Genomic DNA, 15,838 nt, shown 5'->3' on the forward strand with positions numbered 1-15,838 from the left:
GTCTCTGCCTTTCTCTCTGTGTGTCTCTCATGAATAAATAAATAAAATCTTTAAAAAACAACAACAACAAATGTCATCTCCCCACAGAGGCCCTCCCTAAAATAACTGCTTACCCCACTCCTAGCACTCTCCATTCCCCCAGAACCTGCTTTATTTTCCTCCATATCAATCCACACCCACCAACATCATAATATTGCATTTTCTGGTTCCTTTATGGTCTGTCTCCTTCAACTATAATGCAATCTTAATGAGGGCAGGGCCTTTGTCTTATTCAGTGCTGTAACCCTAGCTCTGAAACCAGTTTCTGGCCTGTAATAGATGTTTAATGAATATTTACTGGACAAATGGCTGAAAGGCACCATTGAGAATATAAGAAAATATTGTGCCAGAAAGAACAAGAGAACTAAGACCTACAGGTCACCTGTGATCTACTGACTTGAGATTTGACCATTGTTGCCAAGACTGTTAACCCTCAACATCCATTTTCCTGTATATCCTTGGTAACAGAACTCCTACTTTTCAGTTGGATATATGGCCACTCACAATAAAAGCTACTGTGACTAAGCTCTGACCAATGGGATACAAAAGCAAATGTCATAGGGAAGCCACTGAGAATCTTCCTTGAAAGACAGCTGCCATGTCCCCCCACTCTTTTTTTTTATGGAGCCCAACACAGGGCTCAATCTCACAGCCCTGAGATCATGAGCCGAGCTGAAATCAAGAGTCAGATGCTTAACCAACTGAGCCACCCAGGTGCCCTAATGTCCCTTATTCTTAACCTCTTACTCTTTCCTGCTGGCTTGAACGTGAAAATGAAGGCTAGACCTGGAGCAGCCATTCTGGACCATAAGGTGACCTGAGAAATAGAGGCCACATAGAATGGAACAAGATATATGGGGCGCCTGGCTAGCTAAGTCGGTGAAGCGTGTGACTTGATCTCAGAGTTGTGGGTTCCAGCCCCAGGTTGGTGTAGAGATGACTTAAAAATAAAATCTTAAAAAAGAAGATATAAAGAGCCTAGGGGTGCCTGAGAGCATGGTAAGGACAACACTCCACAACAGCCTAGACTGCCTTTCTCTGGACTGCTATGTGAGACACATTCTTCTCTTGTTTATGCCACTGTGATTTTGGAGCTCTGTTGCTCTCAGCTGAACCTCACACCAATCAGTATAATGTACACACAGAGAGAAGCCAAGGCCTCAGAACCAAGAACCTTATATAAATTCTGTACCCTCAATTAGCTATCCCTCACAGAACTGGCAAATTAGGAAAACACCCGCTCACTGGCAGAAGAGGCATATTAAAGGATTGCCTACCTAGGCCTGGATCCTGGGCAGAAAAATAGAACCCCCTTGAGAATTCATAACCACTAATAGGGAAGGATTTTCTAGACAAGCTATAAAAAGCACAACCCAAAGGGAAATAAGATAAATCAGAGTACATTTTTTAAAAAGATTTTATTTATTTGTTCATGAGAGACGGAGAGGCAGAGACATAGGCAGAGGGAGAAGCAAGCTCCACGCAGGGAGCCCAATGCAGGATTTGATCCCAAGACCCCGGGATCATACCCTGAGCCGAAGGCAGACATTCAACCACTGAGCCACCCAGGGTCCCTAAATTGGAGTACATTTAAATAAAAAGTATAATTCTGAATGACAAAAAGGCACCATAAATGAAAGTAAAAATATGCCACAAACTACATAAGCAACAAAGGATTAATGTAAGAAAATATTTTTAAAACCAATAAATTAATAAGAAAAAGATGAATAACCTTGTTTAAAAAAAACAATGGAGAAAGGAAATGAAGAGATACTTCACAAAAGAGGAAACTTTAATGACCAGCAAGCAGATGAAAAGGTGCCTGATGTCCACATTGATTATGAAAATGTTAATTAAAATAATAACTCAACCTTACTGAGACCCTACTATGTGCCAGGCAACATTCTAAAATGCTTCATGCAAGACACCATTTCAAATTGACAGAACTTTTAAAAACACAACAAAGAAGCTTTGGCAAGGATGTGAAGCAATGGAAACTTCCAGCCACTGCTGGTAAGATGCAAATATTACCTCTTAACGGACACTCAGAAAAATCTGTGCTTATACTCAAGAAATCTCATAGCAGCCCTATTTGTCACAGCAAAAAAAATGGAAACAATGTATACATCCTCCATCGGGAGAATGGATATGGAAACACACGCTCTGGAATACTCTACACAAGGGAAATGAATGAACTAGAGCTGGCTTTATGTATCAACATAAACGAGTTTCATAGACAACATGCTGAATGAAGAAGGCAAGTTTCAGAATGATATAGACACAGATTACCATTTGTATATATATTTTAATATGAAAAACAGTTTCTATATTATTTATGAATATCCTCATTGTAGTAGTATAAAAATAGCCAAGATAACGGTACCTCTAGGGGTACCTGGGTGGCTCAGTCAGTTAAGCATCTGCCTTCGGCTCAGGTCATGATCTCAGGGTCCTGGGATTGAGCCCCACATCGGGCTCCTTGCTTCTCCCTCTGTGCTCGTGCTCTCTCCATCAAATAAATAAGTAAAATCTTAAAAAAAAAAGATAATGGTACTTCCAGGGAGACATGGTGTGGGACAGACTTGTTGAAGGATTCACATGGGATGTCAACGCTGTTTATAATGTTTTAATTCTGAGAGAGGAAACTCAGATAAATATGGCATAGGGTCACAGTTTAATAAAGCTAAATAATGAGCATGTGTGTCTTTATCATGTTGATCTTTATATACTTCTGAATGCTGGAAATATTAGGAATAAAAATATAAAAATAAAAGTAATCCAGTCATTTTGGGGAAAAAAATTAGAAAGTAGGAAAAAATATCTCATCACCCAAAAATGTTAACAGTGTAATCTAAATTTTTTATTTACATTCTATACTTATTGAATCCCTAATTTGTGCCAACCAGGATCTGAACATTCTATTTTTTTAATGTCTCTTTTTTTTAGATTTTATTATTTAGAGAGCACATGAGTGGGGGGAGAGACAAAGGGGGAGGAGAAAGAGAATCTTAAAGTAGGCTCCATGCCCAGCATAGAGCCCTTTGTGGGGATTGATTCCACAACCCTAAGATCATGACCTGAGCTGAATGAAGAGACAGATGCCTAACCAACTGAGCCTTCCAGGGGCCCCTGATACTAAACATTCTGACAGGTGTGAGGTAATATCTCATTGTGGTTTTAATTTGTATTTCCCTGATGATGAGTGATGTTGAACATCTTTTCATGTGTCTCTTGGCCATCTGGCTGTCTTCTTTGGAAAAATGCCTATTCAGGTCTTCTGTCCATTTTTAATCAGATTGTTTTTTGTGTGTTGAGTTACATGAGTTCTTTATAATATATTAGATACTAATCCCCTGTCAGATATACATCTATATAACTTTCAAATATCTTCTCCCATTCAATAGATTGCCTTTTCATTGTGTTGATGGTTTCTTTTTTTTATTTTTATTTATTTATGATAGTCACAGAGAGAGAGAGAGGCAGAGACACAGGCAGAGGGAGAAGCAGGCTCCATGCACCAGGAGCCCGACGTGGGATTCGATCCCGGGTCTCCAGGATCGCGCCCTGGGCCAAAGGCAGGCGCCAAACCGCTGCGCCACCCAGGGATCCCTGTTGATGGTTTCTTTTGTTGTGCAGAAGCTTTTTAGTTTGATGTAGTCCCAATCATTTATTTTTGCTTTTGTTTTCCTTGCCTCAGGAGACAAATCCAGAAAAATATTGCTAAGGCCCATGTCCAAAAGATTACTGCCTAGGTTGTATTTTAGGAGTTTTATGGTTTCAGGTCTTATATTTAAGTCTTTAATCCATTTCAAGTTTATTTTTTGTGTATGGTGTATGAAAGTGGTCCAGTTTCATTCTTTTGTAAGTAGCTGTCCAGTTTTCCCAGCACTATTTATTGAAAAGACTGTCTTTTCCCCATTGGATATTCTTGTCTCTGTCAAAGATTAATTGACCATATAAGTGTGGATTTATTTCTGGGCTCTCTTCTGTTCCGTTGATTTATGGAGATAGCATATTTTAAAATAATACTTTTTTTGTAGATCACCCTGTACCTTCAGTAGTAGTATTTGCCCACAGACAGTTTTCAATAAATACTTACTAAATGATCAAAGGGAAATAAGAAGAAAACCCATCAACTTTTCCATACCGGGGCAACAAAGTTTAATTTCCTAGGTCAATTAGGAAAGATACTCATCAAGAGAGTATTTCTATTCTCTTGGTTTTTATTAGCCTTTTTGTTAAACAACAGCTTATTGAGATTTAATTCGCTCATTTAAATTAAATTCAGTGATTTTCAGTAAATCCATTGAGTTGTAGGACCACCATCACAATCAATTTAAAGCATTTTCATCACCTGCCCCCCAAAGCCTTGGGTCCATTAGTACCATTAGCAGTCATGCCTCTTTCCCTCCCACATCCTCTCCTAGCCCTAGACAACCATTAAACTAGTTCTTGTCTCTACAGACTTACCTCTTCTGGACATCTCATGTAAGTGGAATTGGACAATATATAATCCTTTGTGACTGGCTTCTTCCACTTAGCCTCATATTGTCAAGGTGGCATATCCAAACAATAAACCATCATTTAGCAATAAAAAAAATGAGTCATTAACTATTTAATGCAACTCTTTTACCAATGTATTGCAAGGTTTCAAACATTTATACTTTAAAACTTGTTGACATTTTTTTATTGTGGTAAGATATACATAACATTTTCCATTTTAACCACTTTATTTCCTTTTCTTTTTTCATTTTAACCATTGTAAGTGTACAATTCAGTGGCCTTAAGTAGATTTACAGTGTTGTGCAGCCATCACCACCGTCCAACTACAGAACTTTCTCATCATCCCAAACTGAAACTGTACGCATTAAGCAATGCTGTTTTTAGAACTGTTGGCAGCCACCATTCTGTTTTCGGTCTCTTTGAATCTGGAGGAGTAATACTGTAGTTGTCCTTTTGTTACTGGCTTATTTCTGTTAACACAATATCTTCCATGTTCATCACCGTCCTGGCATGTGTCAGAGTTGCTTTCCTCTTTAAGACTGATTAACATTCCATTCCATTGCATGTATAGACCACATTTTGCTTATTTATTCATTCGTCAATGGAACCCTGGGGTCGCTTCCGTGTTTTAGCTATTGTGAATAATGCTGCTCTGAGCCTGGGTGTACAAATATTTGTTCAAGTCACTGATTTGAATTCTTTTTGGATATATACCTAGAAGTAGACTTGCTGGATTATACTGCTGAGGGAGCAGAAAGTAAGCTGAGAACAAAGCACAAGCTGACACCTCACCAACTCCTCCCCATTCCCCGCCCTGCCAGGTGGGATCTGTGTGACATTCCTCAGGTGCTCCTGGCTGCTCTAAAGCTAAGAGAAGGGGAAAACAAACACTGATAGAGATCACAGCCCTGCAAGATCTGAGTCTCCCTTAGTTTACCAATGTCTTAGTGATTTATAAGGAAAAAACATTCTTATCAATAACCTAACTTCCCAGGGCACCTGGGTGGCCTCTGCCTTGGGCTCAAGTCATGATCCTGACATCCTGGGGGGGTCTTGGGATTGAGTTCCCATGTCTGGCTCCCCGCTCAGCAGGGAGTCTGCTTCTCCCTCTGCCCTTCTCCTCTGCTTGTGATCTCAAATAAATAAATAAATACATAAATAAATAAAGTCATCTTTTTTAAAATAGCCTAACTTCCAGAGACCGATAACTCAATTTCTTGGAGCCCTGACATCCCCCTCCCTTCCATGAGTGATGTGGAAAACCGAGGCAAAACAAAATTAAATCTCTGTATGACCTGCAGCCCATTGACAAGGATCCAAGACAGGCAGAGTGTAACATTCCTGCAGGAAGCTCCCAACTGTCTTAATGTTAGTGCCTTATTGGAAGACAAAGCAACCTTGGCTTGACAGCAGCTAGCCTCCAGTATCCTGAAAGTCTTCTTTAGCAGATGAAAGTCCTTTTGGACACCCCCTTTTTGCCTTACCTTCCCCCAATTCCCAGGTATATAATCAGCCACCCCTCATAACCCCAGTGCAGCAGCCCTTTCTGCCCACAGGTCCTGTCCTTGTACTTTAAAAAAAAAAATTACCTTTTTGCACCAAAGATGTCTCAAGAATTCTTCCTTGGCCGTGGGCTCCAGGCCCCAACAACATTCCAAAACTACATCAATACGATAATTCTGGGTTTAAGTTTTTGAGGACCCACCAAGCTGTTTTCCATAGTGGCCACCCCATTATACATTCCTGCTAGCAGTGCACAAACGTTCCAACTTCTCCACATCCTTACCAAACCTTATTTCCTGTTGTTTTTGAAATAATAACCACCCGACTGGTTGTGAAGTGGCATCTCATTATGGTTTTGATTTGCCTTTCCCTATCGATTACACCTTCTGTTTAATAAATGCTGTGATCTCAGAACGCCTTAAGAGATCTAAAGAACTTGTTAACAAAATAAATAATCCCCATGTGTGTCTAGAAGCTATTAAATGTACTTGGTTTAAGGTCAACTGTACCTGTAACTGAGGAAACTAGTTGCTTTGATACTTTAAGCAGAAATGTGGTAGGTGCTGTCCTAGACGATTGTCACAGGGTTCAGTTCCTCAGGAAGTAAACTCTGAGACAGAGCATGGGGTCTTCGATCATTTTTAAGAGTTTAAAGGGATCCTGAGATTAAAACTTTGGAGCTCCTCTGGTCTGGAGCATGCTAGGGGAAGTAAAATCCACTCCGAGTCACTTCAATCAAATATTTATCTGATTACTAAAATTGGAAGACTCTCTCTCCCACTCATCTCCATTCCTTTTCCCACTTTGTGGCCCTATCCCCAACATGTTTATCTCATCTGCTACTCCATATCCTTTCTGTGGCTTACAAGAAACTAAATTGTTCCTGTTTCCTGTTTCCATGAAGACAGATCCAACACATTATATGTCGTTTGTTTTTTTTAGAACTTCTGAATCATAGAGACGTATTTTGTGATTATATATGCAAATGGCCAGGAATATATTGTATTTCATCTACATCATAGGTTGCAGTTACACTTTTGTATTGAAGAAGTTTCAGGGCTGCCTGGGTGGCTCAGTAGGTTAAGTGTCAAACTTTGGCTCAGGTCATGATCTTGGGGTCCTGGGATCAAGCCCTGTGTCTGGTCTCTGCATTCAGCAGGGAGTCTGCTTCTCCCTCTCCCTCTGCCCCTCCCCTTGCTCATGCTCATTCGCTCTCTCTTTCTCTCCCCCAAAAATAAAATCTTTAAAAAAAAAGAAGTTGTAAAAATATCAACCAGCGTCTACTTAAAATGTATTGTGAGGAAGACAGGCATACGCTTAATTGCCAACAGAAGATTAGACTCTGATATTCAAGTGAGGCCCATTTGACATATGGAAGTTCGATACCTCTGTTTATTTCAATCCAAGTGTGGAAACCACCAAAGAACAGAAAAACACCCAAAACTCCACCAAGTGCCAATGTTCCTCCAGTGACATGATGTCTCTTGAAAGAATGTCATGCTCTAACGGATGCAGAAAAAAAGCAAAGATCTGAAGCAACTGGACTAAAGGGATCGCCATGGCAATCAAGTACCAAATCAGAAGAGGGCTTCTTTTTTGGTCTGGGGAGTTTTTGCTTTTCGGAAACATCATGTGTTGCTTTCTCCAAGCATCACACACACACACACACACACACACACACACACACACACCAAAAAAAATACACAGCTTACTAAATTTAGTTGCAGCTCTGTCACAACAATGATGACAAAATTTTCCTCCGACCACAATGTGTTTGAGCACAAATGGTTCCTCTTTCCAGGTTCTGGTTTGTACATATACAAATTCCTAGTGAGGTGACACTCACTCTCCCACAGCAAGACTCCTTCCTGAGGATGGACAGTGAGGACTCAGCTGTACTCTGGCCGGGCGAAGGCACCGAAGGAATGAAACTATATCCCAGATGGTGAGTTCTACAGCTTTGTACCCATTTCACAGAAACCAATGATCCCGGCTGATCCAATTTCGCCACGGCCAACCAGAGTGGTGCGTAGGGCTACTTTCATGTTGGGTGGTCCCTTTGTCACCTTGTGGACCGGTGACACCTCCAGCCCTCGCTGTACCCCTCCATGCTGACTCTCTTCCCTAAGGGGCTTCGCCATAGCACCTTGCACGCGGAGCCTGCCTGGGGACAAAAGAGTAAGAGGAAACAGGAAACTGAATGGCACTAAAGGAGAAATGAAAGAAAAAGGACGGAGAACGAATGGGACAATGTTAGCAGAAAGGAGAACAACAGAAGCGGAACCGTAAGAGACAAGGGAACCCTGAAGATGAGAGTACTAGAACTTCTAATAATAGTTCCCATTTATTAGTCCTTACTATATGTTAGGCACTGGATTAACATTCGCTGTGAGTGTCTTTATCTCATTTAACCCTTACAACAACCCCTGTGGTAGGCACTATTCTGATGCCTATCTTACAAAAGATAAAAATGTGCTCTTGTAAGGAAAAAAAAAAGACTCCCAAGAGCCCAGCCTTGAAAAGATGTGAAGAGAGGAAAGGAGAAAAAGAAACAGAAAAAAATGGGATAAGTGACACAAAAGCAGATGGTAAAATCAGCATAAATGTATTAAAACTAAAGTCTACAAAGAATTTGACAAATCCTGGGCACCTGGGTGGCTCAGGCAGTTAAGCATCTGACTTGATTTCTGCTAGGGTCATGGTCTCAGAGTGGTGAGATGGAGCCCCATGTTGGGCTCCATGCTCAGTGTGGAGTCTGCTTGAGATTCTCTCTCTCCCTCTCCCTCTGCCCCTCCTCCCTACTTGTTCTCTCTTTCTCTCTCTCTCACTCTCTCTCATAAATAAATAAAATCTTTTAAAAAAAGGAATTGGACAAATCCACCATTGTAGCATCATGATGAGAGATTTGAACTGGTCTCTCGGTAACCAATAGGTCCAACAGACAAAAAAATTAGCAAGAATATTTATTTGACAACATGATCCACAAACTTGATCCACACATAAGAACACTGGACCCATAATCTGAGAATACAATTGTCCTTTGAACAATTCAGGTTTGAACTATTGCAGGTCTATTTGTACACGGATTTTTTTTTTTCAACTAACACAGCAGAGTACTGTGAATGCATTTTCTCTTCTTTATGATTTTCCTAATAAGATTTTCTTTTCTTTCTTTTTTAAAAAAGTAATGTCCAAACCGAGCATGGAGCCCAACACAGGGCTTGAACTTACTACCCAGAGATCCAGACCTGAGCTGAGATCAAGGGTCAGAAGCCTAACCAACTGAGCCACCCAGGCTCCCCCTCACCACAATAAGATTTTCTTTTCTCTAGGTTACTTTATTGTAAGAAGACAGTATATAATACATAGAACATACAAAAACATGTGTTAACTGATTGTTGATGTTACCAGTAAAGCCTCACATCAGTAGTATGCTATTCTGGGGGAGTAGGCTAAGTTCGGTGGGGGGTGTCGAAGGTTATTTGCACATTTTCAGCTGGGCACAGAGATGGTGTCCCTAACGCCCACATTGTTTTTCTCAGACATTGTTTCCAAAATTAAACTATACATTGTGTGGCAAAGCAAGCCTCATTCAATTTGCAAGGATAGGTACCATCCTGGAAACTGAGCCTGCAGAGAAGTGAAATGACTGGCCTTGGCCTCTGTAGCTGAGAAGCAGCGATTCTGAGCACAGAGCACACACAGCCACCGCTGAGCCCTGGGCACGCCGGCAACTAGGCTGTGCTGCAGTCTTGCAGTGGCCTGGTTCTAAATAGTAAGTACAGTCAGAAAAGGCAATCCAGGTGAGGGGGGGTGTGGGATACTTAGGGCAATTCCGGGGACTAGGTTGAGATGGGTTTTGCTGTTCTAGTACAGGTCCTTCCCCCTCCCCAGCCCAGTGTTTGCCAAGTGAAGACTGAGGCCCTCCATTCCTGGCTTGTTTAGGGAACTGGCCAAGGGGCAGGGAAGCAAAAAGACCTCAGAGGGATGTGCAAATGAGAGTGTGGGTTCCTGTTGGAGTCCAGGCTGTGCAAATGGCCTCCTCTCAGAGCAAGGCTTTTGTGAACCTGGGTGTGAGTTATCCTACCTGCTTAAGGCAAACAAACACTGGAGACTTTCCAGAGCAAGAAGGTGCAGGGCACTGACATGCAAATGAGGCATTTGAATCTTTAAACAGAGGAGTCTGGAGGCTTGGCAAGATGAGAGACAGACAGATGGACACTAGTGAGAGGCACTAACAATGCCATCTAGTAAACGCTGTCCTTCCTTGACAGTGTGCAAAGACTAGACCCGTCCTGGCTGGGCCAGGGTAGGGGACAGCGCCGAAATAGGGTCAGACCCGGGGGGAGAGGGTACAGCGAAAAGGTTGCAGGAGATCCCGGCTGAGATGCTGAGATGGTGGCAGCAACAAAAGCACCCCAAACCAAAAACCAAAGGAGGAGCCCTGGATGCTGACGCGTGGAGGCCCTTCCTCTTTCAGAGACCAAAGCATTGGAAAGCAGAACAGAGCCAATTCCAGAGAGGAAGAGTTTGCAGCCTAAAGCAAGAGAGGCTATGGAGTAACTGGAGGGGATATTGACTGCTTTCCAGGGGCGCAAGAAAGAATAGGGGTGCCAGGCCCCAAGGGCACGCTCTTTCATAGAGCAGCACCCCAAATGGTTGGGTCCAGGGAAGAATCAGCTTCACAGTCCCCTGGGGACTGATGGTGGAGAGGCTGACCCTGTCCCTGATCACCAATACCTCAGAGAGTCTTTCCCCAGCCTTCCTGCCTGCAGGCAAGAATTAAGGAAGTTCTGATCATTTATCTTAGAAAACCAGATCTCCCAAATGTCACTTTTATTATGTCACCACCTTGCTTGTAAAAGTTTTCCATGGTTCTTCATTGCTTATGAGAGCCAGTCATAAAGTGACCTCTGTTCACTTGTTTCTCTTTCTCTTTCTGTCTCCTGGTTATCTGCCTCTCTCAAGTTCTGGTTACCCTTCAAGGTCTAGTTCAATTCCCATCTATTCCAGAAGTCCTCAAAAGCAATTGGCGGAATGAGCACTGGGTGTTATGCTAAATGTTGGCAAATTGAACTGCAATAAAAAATTTTTAAAAATTTAATTAAATTAAATTATTTAAAAAAGCAATTCCAACCACACTGATCTATCTTGTCTTTCTCTGCGCATTTATATTTGTTTGTTGCATCTTCCCTAATTGTTTTCACTGCCTTTCCACAACTTCAACTGGAAATTTCCCAAGGGCAACAACACGAAGCCTTGCCTTTCATTGGTTGGTTAGTATCCCTCACAACACCTAGCACCTAGTGTAATTTATTCACTCCTATATTTATTATGAGCCGTGTGTCAGGTACAGTCCTGAATGCTGGGGGTAGAGCTGGGAACAAAGCAGAAAACATCCCCTGCCCTCATGAAGGTTACATTCCAGTGTAATGGGGCAGAATGACCCAGGAAGGGGGCTAGTGAGGGAGTGCCGGCGGGGCTTGTGATTTTCCACTTGGTAGCCAGAGCACACCTCCATGTGTGCTCATGGCCAGAGCACACCTCATGCAGATACCTCCATGAGCCATCTACATGACGTGATGGAGTAAGATGTGTGGCTCTCCCAGGAGGCTGGAGCAACCAGCAGAGGAAAATAAGCTGGGCAAAGGCCTCGGGGCTGAGTGCCCTTGGCTCCTGTGAGGGACAGCCAGGTCAGTGTGGCTGGAGGAGCATGCATTGGGCAGAGCAGTGAGAGAGGAGGTTAGAAGGTGGGATAAGGTAAGGCCTTGAGGGCTGGTGGAGAGTTCGGAGCAAATGGGGGCCTTGTGGAAATCCAAGAGTCAATTTAATAACTACTGTAAAGTTTGGAGACCTAGTGGTCAATTGGCCTCAGGACATTGACCCAGACAGATACCACGCTTCTCTGCCTCAGGCTAAACCCAGAGGGTCTTGTCACAAGCCCCTTGTGCAAATGGTGCTCTCTCAAGTGAGCTTCACTAAACCTGTAGAGGAGAACCAATTACTGAAGAGCAAGAGCCTTTATTTTTTTTAATCTTTTTTTAGATTTTATTTATTTATTCATGAGAGACACACAGAGAGGCAGAGACATAGGCAGAGGGAGAAGCAGGCTCCTTGCGGGAAGCCCGATGTGGGACTTGATCCCAGGACCACAGCATCACGACCTGATGTCAAAGGCAGACGCTCAACCACTGAGCCACCCAGGCACCCCAGAGCAAGAGCCTTTAAGTCAACAAAACCCAGACACTGAGAGCATGGTATGTCACCAACATTGACCTTGTTACATTCAGCTTTGTGTTCTCTGTGGGGCCAGACAGGGTCACCCCAAATAAATTTAGAATCTTGAGACACCTGGGTGGCTCAGTCAGTTAAGTTTCTGCCTTTGGCTCAGGTCATGATCTTAGGGTTCTGGGATCGAGCCCTGCATCGGGCTCCCTGCTCATCGGGGAGTCTGTTTCTCCCTCTGCCCTCCCCGACCCCCCCCCCCCAAACTCGTGCTCTCTCTCTCTCAAATAAACAAATAAAATCTTTAAAAAAGAGGGAGAGAGTAAGGAATTGTGCATTTGGGGGTTAAAAAAAAACCTTTAAAAATACGACATTTGAGGAACAGAAAAGCTCTCTGGGTAAAGAGAATAGCAAGAGGGAAGGTTTGTAGGGAGAAAACATCAGAGGTGACAAACAGTGGCCAGGCGAGTAGTAAGTGAGGGAAGCAGGCCAGGCCAGGCCAGGCCAGGGAGCGCAGGGCCTGTGCAGACAGGGAACACATGCCCCTTTGATAAGGAGGCAGTCCCTGGTTAGCACTTGCTGACTTTTCAGTGCACTGGACCACAGGTTCGACTCTACTAGAACTTCTGATTACTTGAGAGAAGCTGAAAATCTGTGGTGTCATGCAACATCTCCTGATTTTTTTTTTCATTTTTAGTATCTAAATCCAAATAAATTAAAACATGATGTGGCCCAAACAAGATTGCCTGCAAGGGACTTCGAGCCTAAAGCTGGCTGGTTGGCTAAGAGTGCTGGACTGCCAAGGGACTTGGGGAGCCTGGCTGGAGAAGAAACTGTGATGAATTCGGGGAGTCTGTCCTGCAGAAGCAAGCCCGCAGGCAAAAAGGCGTGGAGACTTTCTTTTGTGGCATTTGATGGGGAGGAGGTGTCACTTCAGATGCTTGAGCTGGGAATGAAATGATCAGATTGGTACCTTGAGAAGTTTGGGCCCCTGGAGGGGAGATGCACAGACCCTTGCAAGGGCATAAGGGAAAGGCTTGATAAGGACCTGAAGAGAACAGTGGAGGTGAACAGAGGGGAGAATTGCCCTGAGAGGTGTTTTTGTGCGGGGCTGAATGGCTGGGCGGGGAAACCATATGCACACCAGATACAGGAAGGGCACATTTCAAGGTTAAGTACTTTTAGCATCAATCTCTCAACTAATTTTTCGTGGGCATGAGGACAATGGGTGGATAGGGGCAAGTACAAAAGACAACAAAGAGTGCACACTGGCTTAGGATTTCTCGACTTAAAAAAAAAAAAGGATTTCTCGACTTTGGCACTATTGTCATTTTGAGCTGGATAATTCTTTGCGGTGAGTGGGAGTGGGGCTGTCCTGTGCGTAGTAGTATGTTTAACAGCATTCCTACCTCTACTCACTAGATCCCAGTAGCACACCCCCTACCCCAAGAGGTAATCACCAAAAATATCTCCAGACATTGCCAAGTGTCCGCTGGGGAAGACAAATCAACCCTTGCTGGGAGCCATTGCTCTAGTGTCAGAAGAAGGGAAAGTCCCTGTTTGTTGTTTCCCTTTTTCCTTTGCCCTGAAGTGGCAGTGAGCATCTGTTCTGATTTGCCTGATGAAAGGCAGAAGACCCTTTAAGAGATTTTTACCTAAGGGTCCAGAATTGTTAGCTGAGCCCTCGGTATATACGCTGGTGTCCATGTCCTTTCTGAATTCAGGAGGGTGTTTCTTTTTTTTTTTAAGATTTTATTTATTTACTCATGAGAGACACACAGAGAGAGGCAGAGGAATAGACAGAGGGAGGAGCAGGCTCCCTGTAGGGAGCCTGATGCGGGACTCGATCCCAGGACCCAGGATCACAACCTGAGCTGAAAGCAGACACAACCACTGAGCCACCCAGGCCTCCCCAGGAGGGTGTTTCTAACTGGCCGGAAGGAGACCTGGCTTTGGAAAGAGGAACACTGTTCATCCCCCCCCTAGATATTTCCTATTTGTGTCCTATTCTACTCACAAAAAAAGGAGGAAGCCTTAGTGGAAAGGGTAAAGATCCCAAAAGCCAACTGGAGTGGCTGAGGTACATGGGGCAGTCCAGAATTACAGCCACCTCAGGGCCAGAGTGAAAAGAAGATGGTTGGTAGCCTCACACCCAAATCATCAGGGCTCAATGAATTACCAATTAAAGCTAAACTTGATGTGGACTCGTCAGGACTCGGATTACACAAGCCCAAATAAGAGCTGTTTATTGCAGTTCCTGGAAAGCTATCCATTTGTCTTCATCTACCCGCAGACCAGAGCAGTGGCCTAATTCAATCTAAGATGCGCTTTGAGTAAAAGTACACGGAAATTACAAATAAAAGATTGATGTTGAAGAAACAGCATTCCTAAACCTCACCACTCCCTCCAAAACATAAAAAAAAAAAAAAAAAAAAAAAAAAGCGGCTTGAAGTTTAGGGTAGAGAGGAAGTGGAACTAGCTAGAACACCCAAAGTCACTGCCAGCAGGCCAGTACTATTATGGTCATGCCACTGCCCTTTGTCTTTTGCCTCACAATGCTCAGATTTTCCGGGGCCTTTTCTGGAGGCTGATGCCAAGTCGTGACCTGTAGTTTTCTCATCATTTGCTGCCATTACCGTTCATTTCATTAAGCACTCATTCAATCTATGCCAGACAGTGCCCACGGTGGCACTAAGCCAGTCCCCAGGGGCTCCCATTCCAAGTGGAGACTTCATAGAAGGCGGATGACATAATCATTTTGGAAATGTTATTATAAACGTATTGTATAATGTTTATAGCAAATGTCAACAAAGTGTATGTGTGTGGTGATGGGGGGGTCTTAGGTTAGAGAGCGGCCAGTCTTTTTGCAGGGGCGTGTAGAAATAATGGTGGTATCTCTCAGTTTTACCAGCTTCCATAGTTTACAAAGCGTTTTCATAAACATTGTGTTGTTCAATAATAGTTGCAGGCAAAGATTCTGAACCTGGGACGCAAGACTTATCTCAAGATTTTGCGCAGGCAGGCCTACTCCCTGGAAGCCTCCTTTGCCCCTTCTCTCCCGGAAGGCACCCCTGGTTCGTGTGCCCACAGTTCCTTGTTTTTGCCCTTAAGAAAGCCCCCCCTGTCCTGACTGCAGCTCTTTGTTGGCGGGGCGTGCTTTTAATTGGTGGCTACCACAGTTTCTGGAAGGACAGTAAATATTTATATTGAACTCGAGGGCCATAATTCTAAGAGTGAGGCCTTTGTTTCAGATAGGTCAAACATCCCCATGCCTTTAGGCCAGGGGTGTTATCAGCATTCTTACTGGCCTATTTTTTTTGCAACATATTTCAGGTGTATGCATTAGCTTAATTCAACCAAAATATGCCTAGGTCGGTGGATTTCTATCCAAATGTGACCCTTTTTGGGGGGTGGTGAGAGAATGATGCCCCTCCCCAAAGATGCCCATGCCCAAGTCCCAGATAACTGTGAGCATGTTACTTTATACGGCAAAAGTGACTTTGTAGATGTGATTAGATAAAGGATTTTGAGGTGAGGATTTTATCCAGTAGGTCCAATCTAATGACGA

This window comes from Canis lupus, chromosome X, assembly GCF_003254725.2.
Source record: "Canis lupus dingo isolate Sandy chromosome X, ASM325472v2, whole genome shotgun sequence".
Classification (NCBI taxonomy): Eukaryota; Metazoa; Chordata; class Mammalia; order Carnivora; family Canidae; genus Canis; species Canis lupus.